At 41.1% G+C, this 14429-nt stretch overlaps 1 protein-coding gene across 7 annotated transcripts in view; it reads left to right on the plus strand.

Moving 5' to 3' along the window:
* The first annotated feature begins 5928 nt into the window (after positions 1 to 5928).
* Positions 5929 to 14429, plus strand: part of INO80 (INO80 complex ATPase subunit) — a 139256-nt gene continuing 130755 nt past the window's right edge. For 4 of the 7 annotated variants that reach the window (XM_043555620.1, XM_043555621.1, XM_043555622.1 and 1 more), the window contains exon 1: positions 6106 to 6180. The gene's annotated coding sequence lies outside the window, so the exon portion shown is untranslated. Of the gene's footprint in view, positions 6181 to 14429 lie in introns of all 7 variants that reach the window. The other 3 variants (XM_043555624.1, XM_043555625.1, XM_043555627.1) reach the window with 1 other exon arrangement.

The raw sequence follows: 14429 nt of genomic DNA on the forward strand, positions 1-14429 counted from the left end.
GTCGGACGCTTAACCAACTGCGCCACCCAGGCGCCCCTAATTGCTATTTTTAAAATTATAGATGTATATTTTTAGGTGGGCTGCACGCTAGGTGTGGAGGCTTGAACCAAGGCTTGAACCAACATGGGGCTTGAACCAAGTCCCTGAGATCAAGACCTACATTGAGATCTAGAGACAGATGCTTACTGACTGAGCCACCCAGATGCCCCATTAATTATTTTTTTAATTGTGTGTGTGTGCGTAAGTAGGATCTATACCCAGTGTGAAGCTTGAACTCAGGGCCCTGAGATCAAGAGTTGCATGCTCTATGGATTGAGACAATAAGGCACTCCTTTTTGTTGTTTTTTGCAAAGCCACATCTCCAGTGCTAGAACCGTGCCTTGCAAATATTAAGCGTTCAGCAAACACTTACTGAACAAATGAATGAATTGTGTGTTTTCTTCTTTGTCTCTTCTCCTATTAGGCTGTTACTTTCTAAAATTTGGTACATAAATGCTCCTTGTATATTAAAGAAATTGGCTTCTTTTTGTGACTTATGGTGATTTTTAGGTTAGGTTATACTGTTTTTGTTATATTTATCAGCATTTTTATTTTCTGACTTCTCTATGTCATCCTTTTATGGCAGGCTTAAAAGGGATCCTTCACTCCAAGGTTAAAAATATTAATCAGTGCTTTCTTCTAGCACCTTTATGGTTTTATTTTACCATTTGACACTTATTGTTTTGGCTACCTAGAGGAGCATCCTACATTTTTGGATACTTGTTTTCCCCCTCTACAATCCGATGGTTCTGGAAGTGCCTGTCTGTTTTAACCCACTGCTCCAGTTCAGCCCCTTGGGGATTAGAAGCTCCTTGTACATGTATAGGAATCTTACCCGTCATACCATATGTCTTATTACTTATGTTCAGATCGATCACTTGGTTAAGGTGGTTCTGCCAAGCTTCACCATTGTAAATTTACCACCTTTCTCTTTTGTGCTAAAATGTATCTTGGGTGAGACACTTTGAATCTACATAAATCCTTAAATTTTCACCCACGAATTTAGCATCCATCAGTGGATTTTGTCTGCAAGAGTCACTACTGTAGTGTTTGCTTAATGGCAATTTTTGTTATCTCTCTTACCTTCTATGCTTAGTAAATGGAATTCTACTCTAAGAAAGAGTTGTCTTGGGGCGCCTGGGTGGCTCAGTCGGTTAAGCGTCCGACTTCAGCCAGGTCACGATCTCGCGGTCCGGGAGTTCGAGCCCCGCATCAGGCTCTGGGCTGATGACTCAGAGCCTGGAGCCTGTTTCCGAATCTGTGTCTCCCTCTCTCTCTGCCCCTCCCCCGTTCATGCTCTGTCTCTCTCTGTCCCAAAAATAAATAAAAAACGTTGAAAAAAAAAATTTAAAAAAAAAAGAAAGAGTTGTCTTGGGGTGCCTTACTGGCTCAGTCAGAAGATTGTGTGACCCTTGATCTCGAGCCCCACATTAGGTGTAGAAATTACTAAATAAATATGAAAGACCTATCTCTTCTCCCTCATTCATTTAAATAACCAATTATTGGGGTGCTTGGGTAGCTCAGTTAGTTCAGCATCCAAGTCTTGATTTCAGCTCAGGATTGTGGAATTGGGCCCCCTGTCATGCTCTGCAGTAAGTGTGGAGCCTGCTTGGGCTTCTCTTTCTCTCTTTCTCTCTCCTCTGTCCCTGTCTGCCCCTCTCCTCCACTCACGCTCTCTCAAAAAATGATAAAAAAAACCTCAATTACTGTATCAGTATAGATGCACATTAAAAATAAATATCTATAGGTCAGAATGCAATGTTATCATTACGTATCTTCTGTTTTGGCTAGTAAGAGCTCTTTCAGGTTGGCTCCTGTTTTTGTGATGTCCTTTTTTGAACATTGTTTTCTGGCACCACAAGATATTCTAGGCTCATCTTGAATCAATCATTTCTCCAAGGTTCTCCTTGTTTTTATTGGAGAATGGTGTTTAGAAATAAGTACCTGTGTACTAGGTATCCTTATTGCTTGTAGATACCTATAGCAGACAGAACTAGCAAATATATTTATTAAATTTTTTTCAAATATATTTATATTAATCCACACATACCCACCAATCCATATTTCTGTACCTGTACATAAATTAAAACCATAAACTTATACTAATACCTCAGATTCCAACAATCTAGCACCACAAGCTTAATTTTAGCTTTGGCCTTTTACTTAGTTAATAACTTTTTTCTCTAACATTGAGGCATTCAGCTCATGATCTACAATATATTTGTTTAATTCTAGCGTACACATTAGTTTCAAATTGCTAACATACCCCCCACACCTCTGTGAAAAATAGTACGTGGACCACAGCATTTATGTACAGTTCATTTGGTCTTTTTCTTTTTTAAATGTTTTGTTTGGGGCACCTGGGTGGCTCCATTGGTTAAAGTGTCCATTTGTTAAGTGCAAAATGATCATTAAAAAACATTATGGGGGTGCCTGGGTGGCTCAGTAGGTTGGGCGTCCGACTTCAGCTGGGGTCATTATCTTGTGGTTCGAGTGTACGAGCCCCATGTCAGGCTCTGTGCTGCCAGTTTGGAGCCTGGAGCCTGTTTCAGATTCTGTGTTTCCCTCTCTATCTTCCCCTCCCCCGCCCGTGCTCTGTTTCTCTCTCAAAAATAAAATAAAAATAAAACATTAAAAAAATATTCTGTATGTTTTGGGGCACCTGACTTGCTCAGTTGGTAGAACATGTGACCCTTAATCTCAGGGTCATGAGTTCAAGCCCTACATTGGGCATGGAGCCTACTTACTTAAAAAAAATTCTGTATTTTTTATTTTCTAATGTATTTTATTTTTTAATTTTTTAATGTTTATTTATTCTTGTGAGAGAGAGACAGAGCTTGAGCAGTGGAGGGGCTGAGAGAGAGGGAGATACAGAATCTCAAGAAGAATCCAGGTTCTGAGCTGTCAGCAGAGAGCATGACGTGGGGTTCAAACTCACCAACTGTGAGATCATGACCTGAGCCGAAGTCAGACACTTAACCAAATGAGCCACCCAAATGTCCCTCTAATGTATTTTAAACATTACCCTGATAAAATTAAATACTGCATATTGAATGGTTGTGAAAACATTCAAGCCAAAGAGACTCTTCCATTTGGATAGTAAACAAAATGTTACAATGAACTTTAATGTAAAATCATATTTCTGAAAAATATTAAATCTCAATTTAAATCCAAATTACCAAGAAATCGTGGATTAAATTTTATGATATACTAAATCTCTGAGGCAAAGAATGTACATACTTTATTTAAATTTCTTAGTGTTTATTTATTTTTGAGGAAGAGACAGAGTGTGAGCAGGAGAGGGGCAGAGAGAGAAGGAGACACAGATTCCGAAGCAGGCTCCAGGCTCTGAGCTGTCAGCACAGAGCCCCGTGTGGGCTGGAACTTACCAACCACAAGATCATGACCTGAGCTAAAGTTGGACACTTAACCGACTGAGCCACACAGGCACCCCAAGAATGTACATACTTTTAATCAAGAATGTAAGATTGTAGGGATGCCTGGCTGGCTCAGTTGGAAGAGTATGCAACTCTTGATCTTGGGGTTGTGAGTCTGAGCCACAAGTTGGGTGTAGAGATTACTAAAAAAAACAAACTATTAAAAAAACGTAAGACTGCATTAGAGACTGGAAAAAGCTGGACTTTAGTGTGAGAATCACAGATGAAAATAGAGTTGTACTTCAGAGGTTTTAGGACAGATGCAGGGAACAAAATAATGCCCTCTCCCTCAGGATGTCCACAGAACCTGCGAATGTTAGGTTATATTGCAGAGGGTAATTAAGGTTTCAGGTGAATTTAAGGTTGCTAATCAATTGATTTTAAAACAGGGAGATTATCCTGGATTATCTTGGTGGGTCTGATATAATCACGAGGGTGCTGAAAACGGGTAAGAGTTGGCTGGATACGATGTGAGAAGAACCCAACCTGCCATTGCTTGCTCTGCAAATGGAGGCTTTGGAACTGCAAGCCAAAGAATGGGAGCAGCCTCTAGAAGGTAGAAAAGGAATTCTCCCAAAGAGCTTCCAGGAAGTAAGGCAGCCCTGCCAACACCTTGAGATTTTAGCCCATTTTGAGACCTCTATCAGTCTTCTGATCTATAGCACTGTAAGATACTAAATTCGTGTTATTTTAAGCCACTGCATTTGTGGTAATTAGCACAGCAATAGAAAAGAAATAAAACAGTCAACCCACACTTGAACTTTAAGACTCTACTACCTGCATTTTGGTCCCTCTAGGGGATTACTGACTTTATCCCCTTTATTCTTTTCCTTTTGGTCTCTACTACAGTCAGCTCATTGTTACTCAAATATTATCTTAGTTGGTTTTAGGTGTTTAATTTTGGGGGTATGTGAAACATAACTATGGTTTTAAGAATCAGTCCTTTACTGGGGCGCTTGGGTGGCTCAGTTGGTTGAGCGTCTGACTTCAGCTCACGTCCTGATCTCAGTCTGTAAGTTTGAGCCCCGCGTCGAGCTCTGTGCTGACAGCTCAGAGCCTGGAGCCTGCTTCGGATTCTGTGTCCCCCCTCCCCCCCGCTCATACTCTTTCTCTGTCTCAAAAATAAGTAAAAACATTAAAAAAAAAAAAAAGAATCAGTCCTTTACAACAGTATTTGCCACTCCCTCCTCAATCCTGCTACCGTTTCCACTCCTCCCCTTATTCCCACCCTCCTCTCCTGCCAGACACCAATCACTTTAGTTTATTAGCCCCACCCCCCCACCCCGCCAATGAGCAGATACTTGCGTTTCCCTACGTCCCCTTCTTTCTTACGCAAAGTACCATACTTTTGCCTTTAAGCAAAATTAACTTTTTTCAAAATTAACTTTTTAAAAGTGCAGTGAATTTAGCACATGTAGAAGTCTACTTAATGACCTTAAGGAAATGCTGTTCTGCTTAAATGCTAAGGGCCAGATCCAAAGGATTTAAAGCATGAAATGTGAGGAAACTGAAATACTGCAGCATAGTTCACTTGTAGGAAAATCTAATCCTTATCTTCAGTTAGGCTTCACTAAGTACTTCTAATCACAGATCCTGTTAACTGAATCTCACTAACTTTAGTAAACGTGGCTAGCACGGGGCTTGCACTGTGGAGCTGGCACAGACATCAGGCTCATTCGGTGGGTGTGAGAACAGAAACACATTTCCGATGACAGTTTTATGTGTTCTCAAGTCCTTGATTCCTAAAGATCCACCTAGGCATTTACCTAACGAGGCCACAGCATCGTGATCTTGGTCCCTAAGCCTTAAAGGGAAGCCCAAACCTGTACCGTATTGAAAGAGTGGCTCTACACAGCAGGTACTTTCCCAACCCGCCTACAGTGGCTGCAAACAGGATAAACTATCACACCGGAGCCTAACCCTTCCCTCAAGTGATCTCAGTGTTCGGTGGCCTCTAACAAACTAATCATAAGCACCCTCCCAACTCCTGCCTGCGGAAACAAATACTCCCAGGATCCCAGGCCGTTTAGATTGACGTTACTTCCGGGGAAAGTAACCTTTCTCCGGCGGTTGCAGGACTGGAGAGGTCTCGCGACATTTGCTCCCGCGAGATCTGCTTGCTCACTCTAGCGATGACATCCTCCTCCTCCTCCCCGCCGCCTTTCGGCAATCTTCGCCAGTCCCAGCCCCGACCAATCTGCACTCAGATGGCATGGATCAGGGTCTCCCCCCGAACCCCAGTCCGCTCTGGGCGTCAGGCGGCAGCGGCGGGGTGCGAGCTGCACGAGGCCGACGGCAGCGGCACTGCGAGAGGCCACGGGCTGGCGAAGAACAGTGAGCGTGGGCGGGGCGGGGGTAAGCTAGCTGAGTAGCGGCTCGATTGTTCTGGCCTGGCTATGGCGCCTCTCCTCCCCCCCGCCATGGCTCCCCGTGTCCCTGCTCCGCTCCTCTCAGTGAGTGAAAGTGGCCGCCGCCGCCGCCGGCCCAGCGCCCGCAGCCGCCTCAGCGCCGCCGCCATCTTGGGGTCCCAGGAGCCGCCGAGGGAGCGAGCTAGGAGCGTCCACGCCCAACGCAGTCACCGTCCCACAGCCTCAGAGAGCGAACCGCGGCTCCACCGTCGGCGGGGCGACCCCCCCCTTCGGACCCCGCCCGCACCCCGCCCCCCCTCCGCCGCCGCCGCGGCGGCGGGGCCCGGCGGCCCGAGGTGAGGCGACTTGACGTGGGCGGGCGAACGGAGGGGGATTTGTGTAGGCCCCGTTGCGCCCCTCTCTGCGGGCGACGACTGGGCCGCGTCTTAAAGGGGCCGTCGCCCCCGGCCCTTGGATTTGTTGGGGTTAATAGGGAGGATGGGTGTGGACACTCCCCGTAGTGTTGGGACCTCAGGGACCTAGGCCTCGTCCTTCCCCCTTTTATACCTCTAGAGGCCTGGGGTCACGCGGTGACCTCAGATAGCTGAGGAAGCCCGTGGGGCGCCCACACGTGGGGAGTGTGTTAGACCAGGTGCACGTGGGACCCGGTGGGGCGGTGTCGGGCTAACACGTGTGTGGGTTTGGGGGTGGGGTGGGTCAGGGCGGGGGCTAGGCTCGAGTGGGGACTCCGTGAGGTCTTTATCTGTCCTCTTAAACAAATGAGATCTAAGAGCTTGATAGTGTGTCAGTTTATGGGGAGCAAGTTGAGATGTGGGTGAATGGTGCGTGCTGCTTGTTGGTGTTAGGTGGGGACAGCCTAACACGTGCACATACTTAGGAGTGCGTAGGGGACACCCATTGTGGTCTTTTAGGCTTTTGTAGGGTGTCCAGGCAAGTGTCATCCTATTTTGACATTCCTTCTTGAGCTAGCTGATGAAAACTACTACTTCCGTAATCAGCGAGGGTGGAAGCCCCCTACAGTTTAGGAGTGATAGAGCCTAAGAATGCACTCACTATTTTAGTTTGCAGCCAACTGTTCGCAAATTCTTTGATTCATAGATACACTGCCTAGTTTTATGTTCGGGTACTTGTTGGTAGGAATGGGAGATGGAATTAGCAGGTTACTTGTTGGGAGGAATGGGAGAAAATTAGGAGGTTGACTTTGCTAAAATCACAGGTAACAGCTTACTTTTCCAGTCAGTGACATTCATGATTGCCTTTCCCAAGGAGATTTTCATTCTGGTTTGCTAGTGGTGGCGTTTTATTTTCAGGCAACAGCTTTATAGCAATATAATTCACATACCAAAAGACTCAACCTTTTTAAGTGTACACTTCTGTGATTTTTAATATATTCATAGTTAATTGTACATCTTTCAACTCTATGTAATTCATCACCCCAAAAAGCCACCTTAGTAGTCACTACCCCATCAACCCTTCCCGCAGCCCTTAGGAGCCACTAATGTATTTTCTGTCTTTGTAGATTTGTCTATTCTGGATACTGGGTATAAAGGGAATCATATAATATGTGTCTTTTTGTGAGTGGCTTCTTTCACTTAACATGCTCTCAATGTTCATACTTGTGGTAGCATGTGTCAGGACTTTGTTCCCTTTTGCTGCCAGTAATAATCCATTCCCTTTGTGTTTTATGCTTGAAATTCTCAAGCTCTTCCTATAAATCAACAATTTGAGGTTATTAAATGTGGTAAAAGTCACATACCTTACTAGATAATAAAGCAAATTTGTGTTTTTAAGGGTTAAATTCTGTTATTTTAGTTTACTGTATTCTTTTCCTCTTTATTTTGTTTCAGAAGAATCCAAACTAATTTTAAAAGATCCGTGTCTTTTAATAGGTAACTGTAAAGAGCACAAACATGATTAGAAAAGCTTATGACTGATAAAAAACAGTTTTGAGTACATCAAGGTGAACATCTGATTAAGTCTAAGCAACAGACAATAAACTATGGTGTTATGATTTCACGTAATAAGAGTTTGTCATGGTACCATCAAGGAAAGGTATCATAACAGCTTTTGACCGCTGTTGCTTGTGTAGACATGGGGCTAGAGAGGCAATAATAGACATCTTGCTGCCCTCAAGAAGATTAAAACTGGCTTCGAGGTTTAACGTGTCAATATACAAGTTCACACAAAATGTAAATGCTGGGGTACAATGAATTTTCGAGAGTTCAGAATGGGATAGGTTTAATAAGAAATTGAATTTGTGTGGGAAAATGACGTTTTAAAGTTGGCAAGTTTTAAAGTTGAATCTTAAGCATAAACATTTTGACATGATAGGCTGTAGCATACAGAGAATGAGGAGAGTTGGTAATACTAAATACCTATTATGGGTACTAATCCTAATCTTGAGGGCTCTGGTCCCACCTAATACTATCATCTTTGGAGTTAGGATTTAAACATATGATGGTCGGGAGAGGGTCACAAACATTCAGACTATGGCTTACATTAAGTTAGAAATTCACTTATAGAAGCATTCGATTCATTTGCTAATCATGATGTGGTAGGCTTGTTAGGGTTGAAAAAATCACAAAGCATAATGCCTGGATTTAATAAGTACATAAGAGAGATTTCCATATATGTTAGGTCAGAAGTAGGAGATCAGTAATTATAAATGTAATTGACAGGTATTAAAAAATCATTGGGGGAGTGCCTGGCTGTTTCAGTTGGTTGAGTGTCCAACTTCGGCTCAGGTCATGATCTTGCGGTTGGGGGTTCAAGCCCCATGTTGGGCTCACTCTTGTCAGCACAGAGTCCACTTTGGATCCTCTGTCCCCTACTCTCTCTCTCTCAAAAACAAACATTTAAAAAAAGTAAAAGTAAATAAATCATTGGAACTAAATGCTATTCATATTTTTAAGGGACTAAAAGACTGTGAATCAACTGTGTGACGTGATTTTATAAACCTTCACTACCCAAGGATTTGACAGCCTGTGTGACAGTCTATTGAGCAGGGTTCTTAACATTTTTTATGTGCCCTGGACCCCTTTGCAGTCTAAAAAAACCTGTGAACACCTTCTCAGAATATGACATTTAAATGTATAAAATATAGTTCACTTATTTATGATGTAAGAAATACGCTTTTTATTACTGAAACAAATAGTAAAAGTTGGGGTGTGCTGCTTACATTCAGAAATGAAAGAAATGCTATTTTCAGTTACAGTTTAGCAAAAATAAGAATGTGAATTTTTCCCCATCCAAGTTTATGGACCCTAGTTTAAGAAAGCCTTTGTCTTAGGCCTGGATGCATAGATAAGTGATTTCATGTGGGGCAAACCAGGGGTTTCCATAACAAGAAGTAGGATGCGGACTCTTAAATTCACATTCTCAAGAACATGACTTCTTATGGGAAAAGCAAGTGATAGTTTAGCTAAGGGGAAACCTGGTTATGTGATGGAAAGACATTGTTTTTAGACTAAAAAAAGATTTGGGTTTGAGTCCCACTTAACCACTGGGTAAGCTACTCAACATTTTTGAGTTTCAGTTCTCCTTATCTGTAAAATGGGAATAATAATTTTCACTTCTGAGATTAAATGACATGTTAACTGTAAGACAGCATATTGATGAATGTTGGTTTATTTTTGTCTGTGAGGAAATACGCCAAAAGCTATGACATATTTATTTAAAAAAATTTTTTTAATGTTTATTTATTTTTGAGAGAGAGAGCATATGCACCAGTGGGGGAGGGACAAAGAGAGAGGGAGACACAGTCCTAAGCAGGCTTCAGTCTCTGAGGTATCAGCACAGAGCCTGATGCGGGACTGGAACTCACGAACTGTGAGATCATGACCTGAGCCGAAATTGGACTCTTAACCCACTGAGCCACCCAGGTGCCCCATACATTCATTTAAAAAAAATTTTTTTTTTAAGTTTATTTATTTTGAGAGAGAGAGAGAGCATGAGCACAAGCACGGGAGGGACAGAGAGAAAGAGAGAGAATCCCAAGCAGGCTCCTCCGTGCTGTCAGTGTGGAGCCTGACTTGGGTCTTGAATCCACGAACTGTGATACTGTGACCTGAGCCAAAATCAAGAGTCGGACACTCAACTGACTGAACCACCCTGGCTCCCCTATGATCCCCTATGATACACATTTAGTTTTGATTTGGGAGAAGGGAAACTATGTAGTAGGAACAACCTGTATGGTATATGGGATTGTCTCTGTGTATTCAAGTATAGAGTCATCTTTTGATAATGGTACTAAGGATATTCTTGTAAAAGAACAAATAAGGTACCTTTGGGTTTGTATGTGACAGCTAGCTCTTTTGTGTAAGAGGTTAGTAGCTAAGTAGAATAAACAGGATAAATCTTTCACAGTTTTGTGCAAGAACAGAGAAATGGCTAGTAAATATCAATATGGTAAAAAGGATGTTCAGGTGCTCAGTTTATTCCTGAGAATGTTGCCTGAGTGTTGTCAGAAAGGCCAACAAAATGTTAGTCATTCCCTGGAAAGGCATGAAAAAATAAATGGACTGCGTTATCTTGGTACAAAACCACAGTTACGTCTACTCTTAGACTATAGAATGGATTTCAATTACTGCACTTCAGGAAATAATAAATCAAGGGGTGCCTAACTGGCCCAGTTGGAAGAGCATGTGACTCTTGATCTCAGGGTTGTGAGTTCAAGTCCCACATTGGATTTAGAGATTACTGAAAAATAAAATGTCAAAATAAACAGGAGGGAAGTTTCCAGAAAATGGCAGTATAAATGATGAAGGCAATGGTAGGGCTTACATGTGAAGATAAAGAAATTTGACTCCATATTGAAATGATGAAGACTGGGATGGACTATGATTAAATTAAATTGAATTAGATAAAAACATGCATTATAATCCTGGAAAATTAGAATCAGTTTGAAGGATGAATATTGTTTGACAGGTGTATAATGAGTGGTTTGTTTATGAAACTTACTAGCAAGGAAGATGGTTAAGGTTCAAGAACAAACCAGACACAATGTTATGGTTATAAAGCCAGAGACTTTTATGATCCAGTCCTAGTTCATTTCAGGTCAGCAAGCCATTTGATGATGCTTGTACCTAATGGTTTATGTAACTCCTTATTTTGTTCATTAGATAAATATTCATTGAACACCTAATGAGTGCTTTTTGATTTTCCCAACAACAATTTGTTGAGCATCTGCCACACTCAAGGGACTGTGGTAGATTCTGGGGATGTACAAGAGAATTAATCCACTTGTATGTGTATGTGTGGAGAGTACAGAGGGGCTCTGCAAAGATAAACACAGGGTTGTGCAAACTCTAGGTGCCATGGGGAAGTATAAACCTAAATATTTCTTTTGAGTTGTTGATAGGAATTAGTAGTAGTTTTTTGTCTTTTAAAAAAAAAATACATTCTTTTCATATGTTTAAAGGCCCTGTTCTACCTTGTTAACAGAAGCATTGTAATCCAGTGGCAGTATATTACACCGAGCCCCTTCTAGATCCTAGAGCCAGGTAACCTGAGTTCGAATTTTAACTCTCTTATTAACTGTATGATCTCTGGAAAGCTATTTAAGCCTCATTGTCTTCATCTGTTAAATTAGGAGAGTAATAGTATCTACTTCACAGAGGGTAATTGTGAGAAATAAATGAGTAAATTGGTTAGAATGGTCTCTGGCACATAGTTTCTCCACAAGTGTTAGCTGTAATTACAAGTAACATTCTTTTTTGACAGTTTAATTAGCTTAATCTAAAATTTTAGTTTGTAAAATGTTGAAATCAGAACTTTTTTGAGTAGGAAGAGTCTCAAATCTTTTTTAAGATAAGGCAGGGAAAAAATACACCAATAAAGAAAATAGTTACAATGCACTAACCTTTGTGTTTATGTAATGAATACCACTAGATGTCAATATTTAAGATAACTCAGAGATGTGGTATTTTGCAACATGACATATTTTAGTTCAGGGTCTAAAATATTTCTGTCCTGCATGTTATTCTAATGTTAGTAATAGTTTGCCTTTTTTAGAATCATTCTTAGAATATAACAGAAGACCAGGCTCAGGGGTAGGGCTCAGGAAAGTTTTTCTGTAAAGGGTCAAATAAATCATATGCTTTGCTGGTCATACCTTCTCTGTTGGAGCCATTCAACTCTGCCCTTCATTTATGGGCACTGACATTTTAATTTCATAGAATTTTCATGTGTCATGAAATAATGATTTTCTTCCCTCACTTATTTAAAAATGTAAAAAACATTCTTACCTATCAGGAATAAGAAAAGGGCAGTGGGCTGGATTTGATATGCAAGCCATACTGTCCTGACTCCTGCTCTAGAGTCTTTACAACTCTGGCTAGGAGATCTTGTGCAAGTTAGTATAAAGCCTAATGCCATCTATTAAATGGGGATAATAATAGTATCTACTTGATATGGTTCTTAGAAATAAATAAGATAACCTGTTAAGTGCTTAGCACCATCCTTGACACATAGTGTTAATAAATGTTATATATTATTACTTTTTATTAAAAAACTTTTAAAATTTTTATTTATTTTTGAGATAGAGATAGCGTGTGAGTGGGGAGGGGCAGAGAGAGAGAGGGAGACACAGAATCCAAAGCAGCTCCAGGCTCTGAGCTGTCAGCACAGAGTCTGATGCGGGGCTCGAACCCGAAACCACAAGATCATGACCTGAGCTGAAGTTGGACTGAGCCACCCAGGTGCCCCTATAAATGTTATATATTATTATCATCTCAGTGAACTCATTTTATAATGAAGCTGTTGGAACCTTGAGAGGATAGCTGATAGTCCTAAAGTCTATCTGTGGCTTGTTGATAGCATTAAACTTACAGTTTTTGACTTCAACTTCTCTGCCCAACCATGCTGCTTCCTTAGAAGATTGTAGTACTTTGTAATTTATTTTTAAAGTAGGCTCCATACCCTGTGTGGGGCTTGAACTCACTACCCTGACATCAGCAGTTGCATATTCTGACTAAGCCAGCCAGGTGCCCCTGTAGTTAAAGTGCTGCTTGATAAAACTATTATTTTGGATACTGTAATGGTGGATACATGACATTATGCATTTTTCAAATCCCATATGCTTTACAGCGCAAAGTAAACTTTAATGTGTACATATAAAACAAAAATCATTTTGGAGGTAGAGAGATCCCAGGAAGGAGTGCAGACTGTGACAAGAGAATTTAATTGTGTTAGAAATATATGAAACAGCCTCACTGAAAATGGAAGGGAGGTGCTGACCTAAGTAAACTTGGAGGTGAGTGGAATCTAAGACAAAAGGAATTGCACATAAGCACTGTAGTCTAATTGATAAAAGTTGTATCCCATGAAGGTGCAGGTTAATTCTGATACTGATATACATGTATATTGCAATTGAACACTTAAGTAAATGGATGGCAAGAGACAGGTTTCTTCTCAGTTAGAGTGTGAATTTACAGATAAGCAAGGGACAGAAGCTAGAATGATTCATGTGGTAATAGATTGGAGTTGGGGACATCAGCATGAACTCATATTTTAAGGTTAACACAGATGGTTACATATTGAAATAGTCATGTATGTGTATGTATACATGCTTGGATTTATACCCACATATATTTCTGTGCTGTGTCCGCTGAGAAGGTTGAAGGAAACCCAGTAGCAACACCTAGTACCTAGATCTTCATTTCCAATACATTTTTTTAAAGATTTTTTAAAAAGTTTATTTTTGAGGGAGAGGGAAGGAGGGAGAGAGGGAGGGAGGGAGGGAGAGAGAGAGAGAGAGAGAGAGAGAGAACAAGTGGGGGAAGGGCAGAGAGAGGAAAACAGGATCTGAAGCAGGTTCTGTGCTGACAACAGACAGGAGCTTAAACTCTTGAACCATGAGATCATAACCTGAGCTGAAGTTGGATGCTTAACTGACTGAGCCAACTAGGTGCCCCGAAATATTAATTGGTATTTTAATTGGAATTGCATTGACTCCATAGATCAATTGTGAATAATGTCATTATTTAATACAAGGAACAAGAGCTCCTTGGAGAAATGACTGATTATAGGACTGGGCAGGAAATATACAAGATGAGCCTGGAACACCTTGTAGTGCCAGAAAGTAGGGAAGTACTCTAACACCCATCACCACAACAACACAATTGCATGATAAGGATAAGTCAGAGGAGCACAGGAGCCTGCTGAGAACTCTCAATGGCCAAAACTGGTATCATTTGAGCAGCAAAGTAAACAAAGCAGCATTGGATTATAACTCATAATATAAAATCAATATTTCCAAGTCTGTAATGTTGTAACTAAATGAATAAATGAATATCCTGCTTAGAATACTCCATTAACATAGTGTTATGCCCCAGGAGCCTCTGGTTTGCTTGAGGTCCTTGCGACAATACTGGAGTTTAAGTATGTGAGACTTTGGAGTCAGACTTCTTGGATTTCAGACCTGGCTCTGCCACTTCTGGCTGTGTAAAATGGAAGTTATAATAGTGCCTGTGTCATAAAAGGATTAAATGAATTCATGCAAGTATAAAGCGCATGTACGTATAAAATATTTGGCACATAGCTCTCAAAAGAATGTGTATATAGCCTCTTTATTACAGTAGTATTT

The sequence above is a fragment of the Prionailurus bengalensis genome, chromosome B3, assembly GCF_016509475.1.
Source record: "Prionailurus bengalensis isolate Pbe53 chromosome B3, Fcat_Pben_1.1_paternal_pri, whole genome shotgun sequence".
Classification (NCBI taxonomy): Eukaryota; Metazoa; Chordata; class Mammalia; order Carnivora; family Felidae; genus Prionailurus; species Prionailurus bengalensis.